Source organism: Salvelinus alpinus, chromosome 10 (assembly GCF_045679555.1).
Source record: "Salvelinus alpinus chromosome 10, SLU_Salpinus.1, whole genome shotgun sequence".
NCBI lineage: Eukaryota > Metazoa > Chordata > Actinopteri > Salmoniformes > Salmonidae > Salvelinus > Salvelinus alpinus.
The window spans coordinates 44621212-44634167 of NC_092095.1; positions in this window are offsets into that span (position 1 = coordinate 44621212).

Genomic DNA, 12956 nt, shown 5'->3' on the forward strand with positions numbered 1-12956 from the left:
ACTGATAACAAGTTCAAACAGGTGCCATTAATACAGGTAACGAGTGGAGGACAGAGGAGCCTCTTAAAGAAGAAGTTACAGGTCTGTGAGAGCCAGAAATCTTGCTTGTTTGTAGGTGACCAAATACTTATTTTCCACCATAATTTGCAAATAAATTCTTTACAAATCCTACAATGTGATTTTCTGGATTTTTTTTCTCATTTTGTCTGTCATAGTTGAAATGTACCTATGATGAAAATTACAGGCCTCTCTCATCTTTTTAAGTGGGAGAACATGCACAATTGGTGGCTGACTAAATACTTTTTTGCCCCACTGTGTTTGAGGAATTTTAATTATGAGATTTCTGTTGTTTGAATTTGGCACCATGCACTTTCACTGGCTGTTGTCATATCGATCCCGTTAACCACTTCTGGTTGCTCCAGGAGTCTTATAATCAACACAGGTAGACCTCATAGTGGCCTGATGAATTGTCAACGAAGACAGGTTCATAAGGCATTCATAACTCACATAGGCTTCAGGTTGAATTAGGGTTGAATTAGGGGAGCAGGTAATGTATTCCTATGGGGAGAGAAGTCATTGCAAACTGTTTGATGTAAACACCCTGTTTTCACTGTTAAAACTTCTTAGGGCTGCAATCCCGTTAAAATCACCCTAAAGGTGTTTTGATATACCCAACCTGCAGTTTGTGAAAAACACTGATTTCAACCCTGTGTAAATCAATCAGTTCTTAACATAATGACTTTAAACTCAGAATTCTGTAAAAGCCTAATCCAATGAGGATAGGTGTTTACTTTCAGCATCCTGTGCCAACCGGAAGTGCCTTAAATTGGGGTCATATGGGCTGTTTGGAAGGGTTAAAAAGGCCAGATCTTTCCAAAACGTCATATGTGTGATTAGGCAACCCTCATGAACTGTAAATCAGTCATTTCTCCCAACAGATGTCAAAATAAAAACCTCACACACACACACACACACACACAGCTAGGATGGAGTGACAGTGCGGGGCTTACAGACACACAGAGCCTGCAATGGCATTACCATAATCTCTAGGCCGTGCCGAGATCAACGAGACGCCCCGCTTGACCGTAGCTCACTCGGTCTGACCGCAGGGACCGTGCAGAAAAAGTAGAGCCAAAATGAAGCCTGGCCTAAATTTCAGGTGCTTTTGGGTGACAGCGGCAGAACCGTTAGGGTTAGAAGCACAATTCTATGAGGCACAATTCTATGAGGTCTACCTGTCTTGATTCTAAGCTTCTTGGAGCAACCACAAGTGATTCAATTCACCCTAAATGTGTTTTGATATACCCAACCTGCAGTTTGTGAAAAACACTGATTTCAACCCTGTTTAAATCAGTCAGTTCTTATCTTAAATACTTTAAACTCAGGGTTCTGTAAAAGCCTACCCCACTGAGGATATGTGTTTACTTTCAGCTTCCTGTGCCAACCGGAAGTGCCTTAAAAACCACTTGTGGTTGCTCCAGGAAGTTTAAAATCAAGACAGGTTGACCTCATAGTGGCAATACATCAAAAAGCGTGAAGACTTCTGCCTGAAGCCCATACACGCCACAGCATACATGTTGGACCCCAAGTATGCTGGCAAAAGCATCCTGTCTGGTGCAGAGATCAACAAGGTCTATGGTGTCATCACTACTGTGTCACGACACCTTGGCCTGGATGAGGGCAAGGTTCCTGGCAGTCTGGCGAAGTACACTTCCAAGCAAAGGCTTTGGGATGGAGATGCAATATGGCAGTTGTGTCAACATATCTCATCAGCCACCTGGTGGAAGACTACACCTAAACATTAGAGATCTGACATGCTGTATGGGATGAAAACAAGACAAATGTTCAGTCTGATTAACTGTATGCTACAAATAATAGCAGCTGCATACAGCCTATACACCCTGTTCATCTGGTTGGGGTAACTAATTGATAACTATATGTATTCATAGTCCATTTGTGTGTCAGGAGAAAATGTGAATGTAATCGAATTTGGTTTATATTCAAAATTGGGCTGGCTAGGCTGCCTATACATTTTCAATCCAAAATTATTAACTGGAATTAATCAATCAACGTAATAAGTGATGATAGATCAATCAGATGACAGATTACATCAACAGCATCCTCCCGGACATCCTAGACCCACTCCAATGTGCATACCGCACCGACAGATCCACAGATGACGCAATCGCAATCGCACTCCACACTGCCCTTTCTCACCTGGACAAAAGGAACACCTATGTGAGAATGCTGCTCATCACTAAGCTAAGGACTCTTGGACTAAACACCTCCCTCCACAACTGGATCCTGGACTTCCTGACGGGCCACCCCAAGGTGGTAAGATTAGGCAACAACACATCTGCCATGCTGATTCTTAACACTGGGGCCCTCTCAATGGTGTGTACTTAGTCCCCTTTTGTACTCCCTGTTCACCCACGACAGCATGGCCAAACATGACTCCAACCCCATCATTAAGTTTGCTGACAGCAGTGGTAGGCCTGATCACCGGCAACGATGAGACGGCCTATAGGGAGGTCACAAAGCGCTGTATAGAAACCCAGCCTAAAACTCCAAACAGCAAGCAATGCAGGTGTAGAAGCACAGTGGCTCGGAAAAACTCCCCAGAAAGGCCGGAACCTAGGAAAAACCTAGAGAGGAACTAGGCTATGAGGGGTGGCCAGTCCTCTTCTGGCTGTATAGACTGTTTTCTTTGCTACCGCATGGCAAGCGGGACCGGAGCACCAAGTCTAGGACCAAAAGGCTCCTCAACAGCTTCTACACCCAAACCATAAGATTGCTGAACAATTAATAAAATCGCCACCTGACAATTTACATTGACCCCCCCCTCCCTTTTGTACACTGCTGCTACTCGCTGTTTATTATCTATTATTATTCACCCCCACCTACATGTACAAATTACCTGAACTAACCTGTACCCCTGCACACTGACTCAGTACCGGTGCCCCCTGTATATAGCCTCGTTATTGTTATTATTTTTGTGTTACTTTTTATTATCACTTATTATTTCAGTCTACTTGGGAAATATTTTCTTAACTCTTCTTGAACTGCACTGTTGGTTAAGGGCTTGTAAGTAAGCATTTCATGTTGAAGTCTACACTTGTATTTGGCGCATGTGACAAATAAAGTTTGATTTGAGATGTGAATAAATGTTTTAAGTCCTACAGTTGCATAGGCCTGTATGACGCTAACATGCACAAAGCAAGCTCAGCCCTGTGAGTTCTATTGTCTATCAGTTGTTGTCTCTGTGTCTGGGTAGAGGAAATCCCCTCCTAATCTAGTCTAAATATAATTAATATGAACAAGTATAAGGTTGCTGCAGTTTGACAGTGTTGTCATCCTTCCCAGGGCCAGGAGTTTTTCTTCATTTTTTAAAAACCATGTGACCTGATTAGGAAAAACTGGTGCCATCATAGCCCATATAAAACATTTTTACAACTGATTAATCACTGTCATACCTTATAGGGTCCAGAGTTTTCCTGGTTAGATTAACAGATAAGGAAGAACTCCAAGCCCAAAGGGTTAAAAAAAAAAAAACACTCTTGGACCTATGGTGCCACCAGTCAGCTTGCAGTTATTGTTGGGTATTTGGATGATCAGGGCATTATTCAGGAAAATGTATTGGGCTACTTTGATGTGTCAAGTGGGTGAGATGCGCAGTCTGTGTTTAACTTCATGGAGAAACTTGTTGTTTAAATCTTCAATGGCGCAGCTGTAATGGAACGTTTCTGCTATTTGTATTTCCAGCTATGTCCCCTTCTGTTCCCTGATTATGAGCTGATGACCACTGCCATTGTCAACTCTCTCCTGACATGAACTGAAGCCACGTCTCATGTGCCCTCCCATTCCCTATAATATTGTACTATAAATGTCTTTATTAAATTTTAGGTTAAAACCTTTTCTCAATATAGGGGGTGCTGTTTCAACGTTAGCATTTATCGTCTCCAAATTAAACTGCCTCATACTCAATTCTTGCTCGTACAATATGCATATTATTATTACTATTGGATAGAAAACAATCTCTAGTTTCTAAAACCGTTTGAATTATGTCTGTGGGTGAACCAGAACTCTTTCTACAGCGAAACTCATGACAGGACATGCGAAGCTCTGAAAAATAGTCTCTGATCTCGGATCAGTTGAAAACTCTGTGTGTGCCTTATGGCTTGACATGAACTGCACCCGCCTTCCCCTGGATGTCAGTAACCAATGAGAAGTGGAATGGTGTCTCTACGTGTTTGTCAGAGTTTATAAAAGGGAGTGGAGTGAGATGACCCTTCCTTTTGACGCTCGCCAGGACGCAAGGGAGGACATCAGAATCGCATGCTCAAAAGCTCTCGTTATTGATCAAAGATCTATCCGTCTGTGATTTAGTTCGATATAGGTGTTAGAAACATCATAACGAAGTTATTTGAAACCGATTTATATCAGTTCATGCGAGTATATTGCTATTTTTCTGAATTTCCTTAGTATTGCGTTTGACGATTTGGGCATGTGTGTGCCGTGAAGCTATCGTTAGCTGCTAGTTCTGAAGTTGAGGAGGTCGTTTTACAACAAAGCAACGATACTTTTGGACAAAGGACACATTGCCCAAGATACTGATGGAAGCTCGTCCAAAAGTAAGAGTTATTTATGATTTTATTCCGTATTTATGTGGAAAAATTTAAACGCAGTTGTCGGCCATTTTTTGCGGCACTAGTCTGGCTGTAACTCACAATGTATGTCTTGTAACGTTAATTTTAAAAATCTAAATCAGCGGTTGCATTAATAACCAATGCATCTTTCATTAGCTGTCCAACCTGTATTTTTTTAGTCAATCTAATCGATAAATAATCGTAATCATAGGTGCCTTTCCAAGATGGCGCCGGCCCGAATGCATGCCATGTTTTGACAGATTACATTGCATAACCAAGATTTGTGATGCTAAATATGCACATTTTCGAACAAACTCTATATGCATTGTGTAATATGATGTTACAGGACTGTCATCTGAAGAATTCTGAGAAGGTTAGTGAAAAAATTAATATATTTTGGTGGCGATAACGTTATCGACCCTTTTGGCTTGATTCAATGCTGGGTGATGTTAGCTCATGTGGTATGCTAATATAACGATATATTGTGTTTTCGCTGTAAAACACTTAGAAAATCTGAAACAGTGTCTGGATTCACAAGATCTGTGTCTTTCGATTGCTGTATGCTGTGTATTTTTCAGAAATGTTTTAGGATGAGTATTTTGGTAATTGACGTCGGTCTCTGTAATTATTCTGGCTGCTTCCAACGCTATTTCATATTGCAGCTGCAATGTAGAAATGTGATTTATACCTGAAATATGCACATTTTTCAAAGAAAAACTATCCTATACCATGAATATGTTATCAGACTGTCATCTTATGAAGTTGTTTCTTGGTTAGTGGCTATATATATCTTTATTTAGTTGAATTAGTGATAGCTACTGATGCAGGAAAAAAATGGTGGAGAAAAAAAGTGGTGTCTTTTGCTATCGTGGTTAGCTAATAGATTTACATATTGTGTCTTCCCTGTAAAACACTTAGAAAATCTGAAACATTGTCTGGATTCACAAGATCTGTGTCTTTCGATTGCTGTATGCTGTGTATTTTTCAGAAATGTTTTAGGATGAGTATTTTGGTAATTGACGTCGGTCTCTGTAATTATTCCGGCTGCTTCCAACGCTATTTCAGATTGCAGCTGCAATGTAGAAATGTGATTTATACCTGAAAAATGCACATTTTTCTAAAAAAACTTATCCTATACCATAAATATGTTATCAGACTGTCATTTGATGAAGTTGTTTCTTGGTTAGTGGCTATATATATCTTTATTTAGTCGAAATTGTGATAGCTGCCCATGCAGGAAAAAAATGGTGGAGAAAAAAAAGTTGTGTCTTTTGCTATCGTGGTTAGCTAATAGATTTACATATTGTGTCTTCCCTGTAAAACATTTTAAAAATCAGAAATGATGGCTGGATTCACAAGATCTGTATCTTTCATCTGGTGTCTTGGACTTGTGATTTAATGATATTTAGATGCTTGTATTTACTTGTGACGCTATGCTAGGCTATGCTAGTCAGCTTTTTTACTGTGGGGGGTGCTCCCGGATCCGGGATGAGTACCAACTAAAAGTTAAAATAATTACTCTTTGACAATTTTTGAAATACACATTGACGTCTCTGTGCGTTCCGCGCCTATACCATGGGTCTCCCATCCTCCTCAATTTTTGAAGTCACCAGCCTCCACTGGTGTATACACACGCTCTATTAGATCTGGAAATAGCAGTGACAGCCCTAAACCTGCAGAGCTCTCCAAATGTCTGCTCATAACTGCCCACCTCAGGGCAGAAAGAGGAAGCGCATCTGTGCATCTTACTTGCCATGGAAAAGGAATTCTTCAGCTCAGTTGTCTTTAGTGTGGCCAGTGCTTAGAAAACATACCTTTTCAGTCATAAGAAAAAACGGTACTTTAGGCCTATAATATTATCGCATGAAGTTAACTTAGGCTCCCCAGTGGTGCAGCGGTCAAGGGTACTGCATATCAGTGCTAGAGGCGTCACTACAGACACCCTGGTTTGAATCCAGACTGTATCACAACTGGCTTTGATTGGGAGTCCTATAGGCCGGTACACAATTGACTCCGCATCATCCGGGTTTGGCCGGTGTAGGCCGTCATTGTAAATAAGAAATTGTTCTTAACCTGTTTGGGCTATAGGGGGCGTATTGGAAAAACTGGAAAATATGTGCAAATTTTCAAACGGCCTCTTAATCAATTTTTGCTCTTACAATATACATATTGTTAATACTATTGGATAGAAAAGAGTCTCTAGTTTCTAAAACCGTTTTAATTTTTTCTCTGAGTGGAACACAAGTCCTTTGGCAGCACTTTCCCCGACCAGGAAGTAAAATGCAAGATGTTTATGCTCGCTTCAACGCTCTGCCTATACATGGTCATGCCACCTATGACCCGAAACACACCTCGTACGCCTTCCTCTGGGTGTCAAGAGGACGTCAGAGGAGAAATCTTGCGTTTATCTTGTTCTGACGTGAAATAAGACCTATTTCTTTGACGTGACCGTCAATTTCAGGAAGTCAGAAGCGCGCGACTTGGGAGAGATATCATGTTTTGTTTTGCTGCCGTTTCGGATGTGAACTATCTCCAGCTCGGATTTGATTTGATAAATGAGACCATGTCATCGTAATGTATGTTTTTTCAATATAGTTTAATCAGATTATTTGAATTTTTTCGGGAGTTTTGCCGTGTTCCGTAATGTTTACTTTGTTTACGTTGGAGAGATCCGTGCCACTCGACTAGTACCCCTGCTAAATGAAGATGGAAAGTTGCCATTCTGAATGGATTGAACGACTCTTCTGGACTAAGGACAACTTGATCAACATTCTGATGAAAGATCAGCCAAAGTAAGACCAAATTTATAATGTTATTTCATATATCTGTCGTGCATGTCAACTGGTCGCGCGCGCCCAAGTGTGTCTGTCTGGCGTGGCTATGCTAATTTAGCGCTACATTTAGTTTTCGATGTAAAACATTTAATAAATCGGAAATATTGTCTGGAATCACAAGAATCCTGTTTTTCAATTGCTGCACAGTATGTATTTCTCAGAAATGTTTTATGAGGAGTAATTAGGTATTTGATGTTGGTGTCTGTAAATATTATGGCTGCTTTCTGATTGTAGCTGAAATGTAATTTATGATTTATACCATAAATATGCAAATTTTTCAAAAAAAACATATGCTATACAATAAATATGTTATCAGACTGTCATCTTATGAAGTTGTTTCTTGGTTAGTGGCTATATATATCTTCATTTGGTCGAATTAGTGATAGCTGGTGATGGACGTAAAAACTGATTGGTGTTAGAAAGTGGTGTCTTTTGCTAAGGTGGTTAGCTAATAGATTTACATATTTTGTCTTCCCTGTAAAACATTTTAAAAATCGGACATGTTGGCTAGATTCACAAGATGTCTGCCTTTCATATGCTGTATTGGACTTGTTAATGTGTGAAAGTTAAATATTTTAAAAAAATGTATTTTTTGAATTTGCCGCTCTGCCTTTTCAATGGAATGTGGGAGGAGTGCCGCTAGCGGCACCCGTGGCCCCTAAAGGTTAACTGACTTGCCTAGTTCAATTAAAAACTATTTTAAAGTTATTAACATGACAGTTGAAAACAGTCAGTGTTATAAGAAGTTGATTATGAAATTGGTTTCAGTATAATACATCTGTTTTGTGAGTCTAAAGCATTACCTCATCATTGGGTCAGTGCGCTCCAATGTGTAAATGTGTGTGATAAAGCCAGAACAGAGCCAAGCAGCGCCTGCTTTGATAATGATATCAGAGACATTGACCACTGGCTGTTTGTTTGTGTGTGTATCCCGGTCACATTGGCCCCAAGAAGAGGGATAGGCAGAACACTCTCTATCACTTTTGTCTAAATACACACAACTAAACACAAACCACTAGACATAGACAAAATATTCACATTGTGCCAGAGAGATAGACAGAGAGTGAGCAAGAGACGGGACCCCCCCCCCGCCTTGCCGACCTCCTTGTGTCTTATGTCTGAACCTCCACCCCCACCCCCCATCCTCCACTATCACATAGCCCAGACAACAGAAGCTTTTAGTGGGCAGAGAGTGCCTGTTTATCTGAGTCCTCATGGCTGACACACACGCATCCCTCATGTTATCAAAGAGCTCCAGTCAGAGTGGGGACTGCTATCTCATCCCTAGCTTTAATGGCTTGACCCCCAGGGTCCTGAGGATATGGAGACTATGAAGTCTATCTAGGTGTCCTCTCCACATGATGTAAACAGCCAGGGCCATATTCCATCTAACACACCTCTATATCTGTTCTCTGACTGGGATGCTTTGTGACTGTTAAAGAGTGCTCTGCTCGCTTTACCTCCCCCCTCACCTCTGGCCGCAGACATGACGGTATACCACACCATGGCACCTTCTCGCTAAATGCCTGACCTCATAGCAGGGCTCTCCCTACGACCAGGACTCCCAGGATCATATGATTTGTCCTGATGGAGGATGGAGTCGATGAAGAAACCTCTGAGGCATTCTGCACTGTCACTGGACAACCAGGCTGTGACCTTGGGGCTGTGAGGATGTGGGGATGTGTTAATGGGACTGCCTTCTCTTTCCTGCTGGGGCATTGGCAGAGTTATTGACAGCCGGGTCAGGTTTGTGTTCCTTACTTCCATGCCATTCCCAGTCTGTCTGATGACCTCCCAAAGGCCAGGAGCTCTGTGCTTGGGCCAGGTGAACCGGGAGCTGGCCCCTACCCTCACACTGACATGTTTATACCAGGCCTGCTGATTTATCTTCCCACCATGGAGACAAATCAGTGACAGGACGTCATAGCACAGACTGGACTACAGACTGATGTATCAGCTTGACTGGTTTCCAGTGGTTGGCCTTTCAAATAAAATCTAATTTCATTTGTGACATGCACCGAAAGTGTAGACCTTACAGTGAAATGCTTACTTACAAGCCCTTAACCAACAATGGAGTTTTATGAAAAATAGATGTTTAAGTAAAAAATAGATAAGTAAAAAAAAAAATATATATATATCTTTATAGAGCAGCAGGAAAATAACAGTAGCGAGGCTATATACAGGGGGTACCGTTACAGAGTCAATGTGCGAGGGCCCAGGTCAGTCGAGGCAAATGAGGCAATATGTACATGTAAGTAGAGTTAAAGTGACTATGCACAGATAATAAACAGAGTAGTAGCGGCATAAAGAGGCGAGGGGGGGGGGGGGGGACAATGCAAATAGTCTTAGTAGCAATTTGATTAGCTGTTCAGGAGAATTATGGCTTGGGGTAGAAGCTGTTAAGAAATCTTTTGGACCTAGACTTGGCACTTTGGTACCGCTTGCCGTGCGGTAGCAGAGAGAACAGTCTAGGGTGAGTGGAGTCTTTGACAATTTTTATGGCCTTCCTCTGACACCTCCTGGTATAGAGGTCCTGGATGGCAGGAAGCTTGGCTTCAGTGATGTACTCGGCCGTACTCACTACCCTCTGTAGTACCTTGCGGTTGGAGGCAGAGCAGTTGCCATTCAAGGCAGTGATGCAACCAGTCAGGATGATCTCAATTGTGCAGCTGTAGAACTTTTTGAAGATCTGAGGACCCATGCCAAAAATGTTCAGTCTCCTGAGGGGGAATAGGCGTTGTCGTGCCCTCTTCACGGTCTCCGTAGCACATCGGTCACACAGTCGTCCGGAACAATTGAGGCTCACATGCATGCTTCAGTGTCGTGGCAGGGTTAGGGAATACTGGTTGAGGTTGGAATTCTTTCCTGATCGGAAAAGGTATTATGCTTCTGTTCCTTGGGCTTGGAAAATTTTCCTGACAGATTGTATGGGGTACAGCAAGGCAAGGGTACTCATATACCCACATTACAGTTACATGTAATCTGACAGCAACAAAAAATAATACTAACTGTAATCAGTTACGTTACCAGCAAAAATCTTGTATTCAGAATACAGATGCTTTTGAAAAACTAGATGATTGCTTCTTTTGTTACTTCAGTCACAAAGTCACAAGTATGTTTGCAAGAGAAAAACATAAATTTTGACCTTCCTGTTTTCTCAATGACATTCAATTCAGCATTGAAAAAGGTTTAAGTTTGTTCCACATGAGCAAGTCTGACTACAAGTTAGAGACTACTAAGATGACACCAAATGCGTTTGATGGATATTTGTTGTCTTCTTCTAATGCCTCTTAAGGGGAAAGTAATCTAAAAGTAATCAGATTACGTAACTCAGTTTGGGTAATCTAAACGTTACCTTACTGATTATAATTTTGGACAGATAACTAGTAAATGAAAAAGATTACATTTAGAAAGTAACCTACCCTGCCCACAGACACACACATGCAAGCATACACACACACCAAACACACACACACACGTACTCACGCAGACACACAGACAAACACTCAACGATGACGTAGGCCAGCTGCCATGGCCCCAGCCAGTGGTGAGGAGGTCAGGAACATTAGCCTCTATTTGGAGAGGATAGAGTAGGCATGTCCAAGAAGACCCACCAGCCACTTTATTTATGAAATTACTCATGCAGCGTTTGGCTTCCATCATGGGTTGACAGTATGACCCCCCACCTTGGCCCCCTCCTGGCCCCCACCCGGTCCCCCTCTACAGTGGGCTGTCCATCATCCACAACCCCCTCTACGTCCCTATACAAACAACATTAACACCCTCACCTTTAACCCCACCTCTACCCAAACACTCAATAAGAACAGAACACGTCAGTCACCCTCTGAGCTAATGAAAATTATATATAGTTTCTATGAAGATTTTCATAGAATTTATATTCATTTCCTGAATTGACTGAATTTTAATCTGTTGACCCAAACCATAATTTGTACACTAACCAAAATGAAAAATCCAGATTGTGGTTTGAGGCAAACTCTGCATCTACAACACTGATCATGTTCAGTGCTGGTTAATTTAACAGAATCACCCAACTCCCACACCCTCCATCTACTCCACCCTCTCTTCTCACCCCCTATGGCTGCCTGGGCCACTTTCCCATCCATATATTTACAGTTGAAGTCGGAGGTTACATACACTTAGGTTGGAGTCATTAAAACTAGTTTTTTCAACCACTTCACACATTTCTTGTTAAAACTTCTTGTCAATAGGGGGGCGCTGTTTTCACTTTGGAAAAGATTGTGCCCAATTTAAACGGCCTCGTACTCTATTCTAGATCATACAATATGCAGATTATTAGTACTATTGGATAGAAAACACTCTCAAGTTTCTAAAACTGTTTGAATTATATCTGTGAGTAAAACAGAACTCATTTGGCAGCAAACTTCCAGACAGGAAGTGAAAATTCTGAAAATGGGGTTTCTGTGTCAGGGCCTGCCTATTCAACTGGCTTATATTTATCGATATTCATGCACTTCATACGGCTTCCACTAGATGGCAACAGGCAGTGGAAGGTGGAATGGGGTGTCTAGCTTGATCTGAGGTCGAACAAGAGCTTTTGAAGTGGCAGGTCAGCCATTTTGTCAGTTTTCCAAGGCGCACGAAGGACCTCGACATTGTCTTCTGATAAGCGATCGGTATACACGGTGAATATCTCCGGCTCTGATTTTATTTGATACATATTAGAAAAACATCATAAAGTAGTTTTTTTCAACCGAGTTTTATCAGTTTATTCAACGTTTATTGGGACTTTTGGAGTTTTCCGTTCTTTGCGCCAAGAGAGGATGGGAATGTTAGCAACCTTGGCTAGCATTGTGGCGTGAATTCGACAGAAGAAATGGACATTCTAAAACCAAACAACAATTTATTCTGGACCAAGGACTCCTTGTACAACATTCTGATGGAAGCTCAGCAAAAGTAAGAAAAAATGTATGATGTTATTTCGTATTTCTGTGTAAAATGTTGAGTCCTATTCTCCGCCGTTTTGGTGAGCGCTGTCTCGCAATAACGCAAGCTGTATGTTATGGTAAAGTTATTTTTTTTAATCTAACACAGCGGTTGCATTAAGAACCAGTGTATCTTTCATTTGCCATACCACAAGTATTTTTATGTAAAGTTTATGATGAGTTCTTTGGTCATATTAGGTGAGTGTCCAAAATATCTCCGGATATTCTGGGAAAATGTTGCTACATATTCACAATGTATAACCACGATTGCAGCGCTAAATATGCACATTTTCAAACAAAACATAAGTGTATTGTATAACATGTTATAAGACTGTCATCTGATGAAGTTGTCCAAAGGTTAGTGATTAATTTTATATCTTTTGCTGGTTTTTGCGAAAGCTACCTTTGCGGTGAATAAATGCGTTTGTGTGTTTGGCTATTGTGGTAAGCTAATATAATTCTACATTGTGTTTTCGCTGTAAAACACTTAAAAAAAATCGGAAATATTGGCT